General features: G+C 43.0%; 1 pseudogene; it reads left to right on the top strand.

The window, feature by feature from the left end:
- Positions 1-2,407: 2,407 nt before the first annotated feature.
- On the top strand, positions 2,408-9,033 carry LOC146578281 (uncharacterized; annotated as a pseudogene).
- The last annotated feature ends 227 nt before the right edge of the window (positions 9,034-9,260 follow it).

Below are 9,260 nucleotides of genomic sequence, written 5' to 3'. Positions count from 1 at the left end.
ACCATCAGCCTTTGCTGTGTTTGATTTGAGTATCAATCCCTCTGGTGGGCTGTACGGGTATTACATGTGAATGGCAGTAGATTTTTTTGTTGTTGTTTTTGCTGTTTTCTTCAGTTTTGTAACTAGAATTTAAATCTATCCTATAATATTTATGATTAAAAGTTACATTTAAAGAGAAGTGAAAATAAAGATCAATCCCAGCTGTGCTTAGATGCACTTAGATGGTGGGAAAATAGTTAAAAGAGAGTGGGAATCAACAGATCCAAAACTGGAAACATTTAATTTTAGTGTTTCATGTTGAAAAAGTGTCATGATTAAAGTTATGCATAACAGATTAAAATCACAGACTTGAAGCAGGAAGTTTTTAAATGTGCAAATAGGTTATTTAGGTTTTTACTCTAATGAATGCTTCTTTCATTCTAACAGTTTCTTCTTTACTGGCTGAGGCTTTTGTGAACACTCCTCCTCCTCCTGCTTTTAAAGAAGTGTTTCCTCTTCCTGAATGAAAACAATCCACAGGTGTGATGTGTGACATGGAGAGCAGCCAGAAAACACCTTTGGCTTCTTGGCAGGATTATTTAATCTCTTAGTCGGTTCAGGTTGAAGACTAACTTTGTAGATGTCTACTCTCTGTATAGCAACATGAAGATTTTGGATTTGTTTGTGATCCTCCTGTACGGTAAGAAAAGTTTCCTTTAGACTTATGACACACACACATATTTACACAAGCACACACACACTGGTTTTGCTTACAGAAACAGTCAGACAGGTTTGTGCATGTTGATCTGGAAGATAAGTTCTCAAATGCCACAGGTTATTCTCGCATAGTTAAAGCCAAAAGAGAGAATTGTTTTTTGTTTTAGGACCAAGTGTATGTTTGCACCAGACTTTTACCATAAGAAGTATGTAAATGAGAAAAAAGTGAACTGTAGTCCTCTCATTTCTTTTAAAACAATGACGGGACTCAAACACAAACACACTGAAGCTGAAGTCCAGCTGTAATCCAGGCCTGAGTTCTGAACAGTAAGACAGTCAGTGGGTAAAATATCACAGGCAAGGGGGAGAGATGACAGACAAAATATAAAAACAGCAAAGGTAAACACACACACACACACACACACGGCATTATTATAGACAGGAGAAACGTCTTGGAAATAGTCTTTGAGCATGAAGAATCCACATCTGTCACTGGTGGGCAGATAAACTGAATCCGTTGATACAGCCATCCTTGGATGTGTATCTGAGGCAAATGATCAGACGGAGCAGGTGGTGGTCAAACCACACCTCATCCAAAGTTTGGGCATGGAGGTGGTCACCACGTACAAGCTGCTGGGTGTTCACCTTAACGATAACCTGGACTGCTCAGAAAACACTCAAACTCGGCACAAGGACCAAAGTCGACTGTGCTGACAGGCTGAAGTCTGCAGGACATTACTGAGGATGTCTGCAATCTTTTATCCAGAGCTCTGCTGTGGAGGCGGCAGCAGCGAGAGGGGCAGGTAACGGCTAAATAGCCTGGTGAAGAGGGCCAGCTCTGTCCTGGACAGTCCCCTAGACCCCATAAAGGAAGTGGGTGGGCTATTATGCACAACATCTCTCATCCCTGCATGAGACTGTGGACGGAGACAGTGGATGGAGACTGTGGACGGAGACAGTGGACGGAGACTGTGGACGGAGACAGTGGACGGAGACTGTGGATGGAGACTGTGGACGGAGACAGTGGATGGAGACTGTGGACGGAGACAGTGGACGGAGACAGTGGACGGAGACTGTGGATAGAGACTGTGGATGGAGACTGTGGACGGAGACTGTGGACGGAGACAGTGGATGGAGACTGTGGACGGAGACAGTGGACGGAGACAGTGGACGGAGACTGTGGATGGAGACTGTGGATGGAGACTGTGGACGGAGACAGTGGACGGAGACTGTGGATGGAGACTGTGGACGGAGACAGTGGATGGAGACTGTGGACGGAGACAGTGGACGGAGACAGTGGACGGAGACTGTGGATAGAGACTGTGGATGGAGACTGTGGATGGACACTGTGGACGGAGATTGTGGACGGAGACTGTGGATGGAGACTGTGGAAGGAGACTGTGGACGGAGACAGTGGACGGAGACTGTGGATGGAGACTGTGGAAGGAGACTGTGGACGGAGACTGTGGAAGGAGACAGTGGACGGAGACAGTGGACGGAGACTGTGGACGGAGACTGTGGACGGAGCGCTATCACAGGTCCTTCATCCCGACAGAAGCCAGGCTGTAACATTATAAACAGGATGAACACTGTTTAGAAATATGTGTGTATAACTATCACTGCCTGCACTTTATGTGCACATAAAACATCTTGTGTTATTTTTCTGCACATAGCAACCATTCGCACAGAATCTTTTTATTATTTATTTTTTCTATTTTTATGTGGGATCAATAAGGTCTTTGTCTATGTCTGTGTCCTCAGTTTCCCAGTGTGCCTCAGGTGTGGAGGTACTAGAGGGGGCGGAGTTTGTTCTCCTGCCCTGTGAGTTTCCTACTTTTGAAGAAAAAGAATCCACAGCTGTGTGGAGTCGCTATGACCTCAATCCCTCCACAGTGCACCTGCGTCGACCAGAAGGCGATGACCTCCAGAACCAAAATGAGCAGTTCAGCGGCCGAACATCCATGAATCCTGACGCTCTGGAAACCGGAGACCTCAGTCTCACTCTGAAAAAGCTTCAGCTGTCTGACAGCGGCAGCTACACCTGCACCGTCCGTAAGTTTGGAGTAGAACTGGGTCAGTCAAGAGTGGAACTGCAGGTTCAGCGGGTCAAAGGTGGAGGTCAGTGCAAAGAGATTCAAAATCACATGGAGTGTCACAGAGTGTTAATCATTTTATGTTAACATCATGTAATGTTCATGTTTTCATTGTGTTATAAGTTCCCATCAGTGTCCCAGTGGCTCTGGGTGTCCTGGCTGTAGTTGCAGCTGTCATCGTGGGTGTTGGAGTTCACTTCAGAAGCTATTTTAAGAAAGGTATGTTGTGTATGTGTGACGTGTTTGCATTGTGAATAATCTGAATCATCCCTAAACCTCAGATTTGTTTTACTTGACTTGTAGTGTTTTTTCTTCTTCTTAATCTATTAGTTATGTTAATAGGTGGTTTTAATTGTCTCCTTTCTTTCAATAAAACACAAACCAGTGTTTCCCCATGTTTCATGTTCTTAAGGAATCCTCCAGCGCATTTTGCAGAACAGGCTCCCCTCACACACTTTACATGTCAAACATGGGGGCTTTGACAGACTGCGCGCACAAATCATTATTTGTTTTTCTTACTTCACAGTCTCACAGGTGGATGTGGATTCGGGGGTGGAGTCTGTTCAGCTGCCCTTTATAACCACAGTTTACCGACATGAACTGTAGAGTGGACTGACAGCTCCAACAGGATAGTGCACGTCTTTAAAAACGGTTCTGGCCACCTTGAAAAACAGCACTGGTTTTACAGAAATCGAACAATGATGAGGAAAAACCTGCAGATAGCTGTGGACCTCAGCCTGACTCTGAAATACCCGACAAACAGAGACGCACTCACCTACACCTGCACCGTCTACAGGGGGGAAAACATCCTAAAGAAGAAACAAGTGAAGCTCTACGTCAGAGGTGAGTGCTGTAGACAGAAGATGAAGATGTGAGTCATGAATTGAAGAGCTTGGTGACCACACTGATAATCTGTCCCTGAGGTGAACAGGACTTGATGAGTGAGCTACAGTAAGATCTATTAAGTTAGGTTTTTCAACCATTACTTTTTTATCAGCTCAAACTGAAGATGTGACACAAGTCCAAGAAATTGAGGAGTTTAAGAGAAATTTATAAAATGATTTAGAATGAAAATATTATAATGATAATGTTTTTGAGTCAATGTCAGCCTGAAAGCACCAGGATTTTAAGGATCAGATGTTTTCTTAAGGAAACTCACACGAGCTTCTTCTATTTCTTCTATTCCACACTAAAACAACCTCATTAAAATGCTGCACGCTTTGTCTGGGCCTGCATAGCCCAGAATAATAGCTTATTTAACAAAAGTTCATAATAATCTACATGTAGAGAGAAAATTCAAAGGAAATATTAAGTAGGCAAGCTCCCATAACAGTCTATGAACGTTTCCAGTTTGGGTGTAGGAAGTGAAGATAAAGACAGATGATAAATTTCTTCCCATAATTGATTTAGGACACCAAAGATAACACTGTGTCTGCTCAGTGGAGCAATGGGACAAATCCCAGGCTGCAGCCAGTCAAACATGTTTTCAGTGCAGATGTTTCACTTCATCCAAACAAAATGTTCTCAGTGCTGATGATGCTGTGTTCAGCTCATTGTGGTATTTTTTCTCCTTTCAGTCCCCCTGGTGGAGGTGGAGCAGGGGGTCGAGTCTGTGCAGCTGCCCTGCAAAACCAAACTTCACCTGCTTAAAGGCAGTAAAGTGGAGTGGACCTGCATTTACATCCGGACCACAAAGGTCCACGTGAATGAGAACGGCTCTGACCAGCCTGAAGAACAAGACCACTTTTACAGAGACCGAACGAAGATGAATGAAGACCTGCTGAAAACTGGAGACCTCAGTCTGACCCTGAGATACCCCACAGACAGAGACAACGAAGTCTACACCTGCACCGCCTACAGCAGCGAGGGAAACATCCTGCTGAAGAGAGAAGTGAGGCTTCGAGTCAAAGGTCAGAAATGAATTTAAGTCAGTTATTTATACAGCACCAAATCACAACAACAATTGCGTCAAGGCACTTTATATTATAAGGTAGTTCCTTCAATAATACAGAGAAAACAGAGAAAAACCCAACAATCATATGAGCCCACTATGGGTAAGTGCTTTGGTGATAGTGGGAGGAAAAACTCAGTTTTAACATGAAGAAACCTCCGTCAGAACCAGGACTGGGGCGGCCATTTCTGACCCATTCCAACAAAACGATGGCTGATAAACACACGTGCTGTGGTAGAGAGGCAGAGGTTATTAATGACTAATTATTACATTCAGAGAGGTGTATTAACACATCATCGCAATCACAATCAACACAATCATCATCTCGGCTCCTCTGACGACCTGTTTGCTGTTGCATGCTGCTGAAAGGCAGTGGGGAGAGGGGACACTCGGGCAGTGCATTTATCACGTATAATGTGTTTCCTGGATACACTGCTGCTTTTACAGCATTCAGAGATCGATGGCTCCGTGTCAGAGCTGGCTATGAACTTCAGACGGATCAGACTTTAACTTAACAAAAAAGTTATCAGTAGTTCTTTTCATCTTTCCTTATTACCCACACCTACATCCACTCTGTCAGGCCCAGGCTGCTCACTAGGGCTGGGTATCATCACTGATTTCTATAATCCCTTTGATTCCGATTCACGAGGTCCCGTTTTGATTCAATTTAGCCTCAGACAGTCAGAAATATTATAATTCTGATCATTTATCAGCACCGATACATGTGAGACTTCATCATAATTGTGAGCATCACAGCAGATGTCTTTGTGTGAAAGTAACTGAGGATAAAACACAGAAAAACATGAAGGAGATTTTCCTGGTCTGTCGTTTTATAGCAGATAACCTTAAAAATATTCTGCAGTAGATCAAAAATGAAAGAAAACCATGAATCGACATATGAACATTACCTGATGCTGCTGAAGTGAAGCAGAGCAAAGTTACAGAGGTTCTTTTTAAAAGTGGAATCAATGATAACATTTATCAAATGTGAGTTGTAGTTTGGATCTTGTCTGTGAAGCTTCTCAGTGATCCAGGTCATCGTAGTCTAAGGAGTGTGGAAAGGAAAAACGTCTGGACTTTTTTAAGTTGCTTGAAGACGTTTCACCTCTCATCCGAGAAGCTTCTTCAGTTCTAGGACCTAATTGGTCACACTCTAGGGAATCCCCCGGCAGCCTACACCTATTGCAGCATAACTAAGGGAGGATTCAGGGTCACCTGGTCCAGCCCTAACTATGTGCTTTAGCAAAAAGGAAAGTTTTAAGCCTAATCTTGAAAGTAGAGATAGTGTCTGTCTCCTGAATCCACACTGGAAGCTGGTTCCACAGAAGAGGGGCCTGAAAACTGAAGGCTCTGCCTCCCATTCTACTTTTAAATACTCTAGGAACAACAAGTAGGCCTGCAGAGCGAGAGCGGAGTGCTCTGGGTAAACTGGTGTAAGATCCAATAAAGTGTCATCTTGTCATTATATGCTCCACTTTCTTGTAACTAGTTACCAAAATAGATTGTACTGATACAATACAATAGATACTTTATACCCAAAATGAGTTGAGATCAGGAGTATCTGTACTTCATTGATTTGATTGATCGCAATCTGTGTGTTACATGAACACACAGATTGTAGTTTTGGGTAAGTTTAAGGGTCCAAATATGTGTTTCACTCAATGATATACAGATGAATTTACACTTTTTATGTAATCTTTCTTTTTTGGATTTTTTGTTAATAAATGGTAAATGGCCTGTATTTATATAGCGCTTTACTCAGTCCCTAAGGACCCGCTTTACATTACACTCAGTCATCCACCCATTCACACACACAGTCACACACTGGTGACAGCAGCTACAGTGTAGCCACAGCCGCCCTGGGGCGCACCGACAGAGGCGAGGTGATAATTTGTCTCCCTTTATTAAAATCAAACTACCATAAAAAATTAGAGACTCGTTCTTTCTTTGTGAGCAGTCCCACTCAAATCCTACTAAAGTGGACTGAAGGCAACAATTCAAAAGAAATGAAGAACAACCAATAAAATACATTATTGAATTATTATTGTACTTGTCTTGCTCTCAGCGAAGGCGGTCGCACTTTTTCTCCTCTTTTCTCCCTCTTTTCTCCCTTTTCTCCTCACTCCCTTATCTTCCCAGGGAAGATAAGGGAGTGAGGAGAGGGGACACTCGGGCGACATGACAACCCAATCCTGTGGGTTGTCATGTCTTGTGCTGTGGACATTTATGTGCTTTTTGTGCAGAGGAGTTTTTTTGTCTCCTGTTCTCGTGCTGTCCTACCATGGAAGCACAGCATGAGTAGAGGACTCTTTTTTTCCTCTTGTACTTTCCCATTGTAGTGTATATTTCAGTGTTTTTCTGTAACGCTACCGATCTTTGACTTGTATCCTCATGTGATGTCTGTGTTGTGTGTGTAAGGTCGAGGGGGGGGTCCCATTTCACTGCAGGGCAACCTGCATGTGGCGAATAAAGCTTTGATTGATTGATTAATCCTGAATTAAATGAGTGTAGTATATTTCATCTTTAGGAAATCAACACAAGCAAAGACAAATATCATAGTTTGAGCTTAAAATTGAATATTAAAGTTCTCTTTGGAATCATTGAATAAAACTGCTGCTGTGTCATGTTGTGTTTGTTGTCCTCTCAGTCTGTCAGGTGGACGTGGAGGAGGGGGCGGAGTCTGTCCAGCTGCCCTTCACAACCACAGAAAACCTGCCTGGAGATGCTGAAGTGGAGTGGTGGCGCTATGAACCTGAACCACCGATGACTGTTCACAAATATCACGCCGGCTCTGACCAGCCTGACGCACGAGACCAGTTTTACAGAGAGCGAAACGAAATGACAGACGACTCACTGAAAACTGGAGACCTCAGTCTGACCCTGAAACTCCCCACAGACAGAGACACTGGAAAGTACATCTGCAGAGTTGAGGGGAAAGGGATCAAGAGAAAGAAAACAGTTCTGCTGAGAGTGATGAGTCAGTGCAAATACCTATGAAATATTTCTTACAGTGTATTTGTTTATAAAATGACAATAATTAAATGTAAATATCAGACTGCAGCATAAAGAAGCTTAATAAGGTGTTTTCTAGATTCACTGCTGTCTGTACAGCTCATGTTGTGTTTGTTGTCCTCTCAGACTGTCTGCTGGAGGTGGAGGAGGGGGCGGAGTCTGTCCAGCTGCCCTTCAAAACCACACAAAACCTGCCTGAAGATGCTAAAGTGGAGTGGAGACGCTATGAACCATACAGGAAGGTCCACGTGTATAAGAACGGCTCTGACCAGCCTCACAAACAGCACCAGGTTTACAGAGACCGAACGAAGATGAATGAAGACCTGCTGAAAACTGGAGACCTCAGTCTGACCCTGAAACAGCCCACAGAGAGAGACAGTGGAGAATACATCTGTAATGTCTGCAGCAAAGAAAAATGCATTTCAAGAGAGACCACGGTGCTATTAAAGGTCAAAGGTCAGTATGAAAATATAAGTTTGTCTCTTGTTGTCTGTCCCTGTCTGACTGTCTTGTCTCTGCAGAGAGTTCAGGTCCAGGATCAAACAGGGGACATCAGGAACAGAAGCAGCTCCATTGATCCGACTCCTCTGATGGCTGATCAATCAGTTTGATCTGTGCTTAGTTTAGGATCAGCTTTTAGTTCAAGTTAAAATTAAAGTCCCTTTGTCATGACTACACTTTAAGAAAGGGACTGGAGCACACCAGCCTGCGTGGCAGAGTTCCAAGACTGTTGGGGGAAAAAAACCCTGGACTGATGAGTGTGTGTCATTACACACTGCATTTCAGAAAAGGAAGCTCATACCAACAGTAAAATATGGTGGTGATAGTCTGATAGTCTGAGGCTGTTTTGCTTCCTCGGGACCTGCAAGACTTGCCTCCCTAAATGGAACCATGAATTCGGCCCTCTTAAAGAAACAATTCTTTAGGAGACTATCTGGCCATCCGCTCTCATCTGACCTGAAGCGCACTTGGTTTCTGCAGCTGGATAATTATGCAAAACACCCAAATAAGTCAAAGTTCTTACCTGAATCTGATTTATATGCTGTGACATGACCTTAAAAACGTGGTTCATGCTTGAAAACCCAGCAATGTGGCTAAATTACAACAATTCTGCAACAGTGAGTGGGCTGAAAATCCTCCACAGTGCTGTTAAAGATTTATTGCAGGTTGTTACAAATGCTTGGTTGCAGTTATTTATTAAATTCAGGGGGCAATAGCTTTTTCTGACATGTTCATCTAGGTTTGGGTTTTTTCCACTTAATAATAAACACGTTTATTTAGAAACTGCATTTTGTATTTACTTCTGTTCTTTGGATAATATTGTAATTCAATTAATGTTTTATCACTCACCTTTGAAAGTTCAGGTCAGGGGTTAACGTGTAATAATGAGAAATAACAGAGAAAAACAAAAGGAAGGTGCAATGAGACATAGGAAATCATGATTCATGGCAAATGAAATTTATCAATAATTGAAAGCCATCCTGACAGTTATTACAAATTAATATTAG

Source organism: Mchenga conophoros, linkage group LG3 (assembly GCF_057382185.1).
Source record: "Mchenga conophoros isolate Kocher_MC1m ecotype Shallow Benthic linkage group LG3, M_conophoros_male_GT1.1, whole genome shotgun sequence".
Classification (NCBI taxonomy): domain Eukaryota; kingdom Metazoa; phylum Chordata; class Actinopteri; order Cichliformes; family Cichlidae; genus Mchenga; species Mchenga conophoros.
The sequence above is the reverse complement of the archived record's forward strand: the minus strand, read 5'-3'. Positions and strand labels throughout refer to the sequence as shown.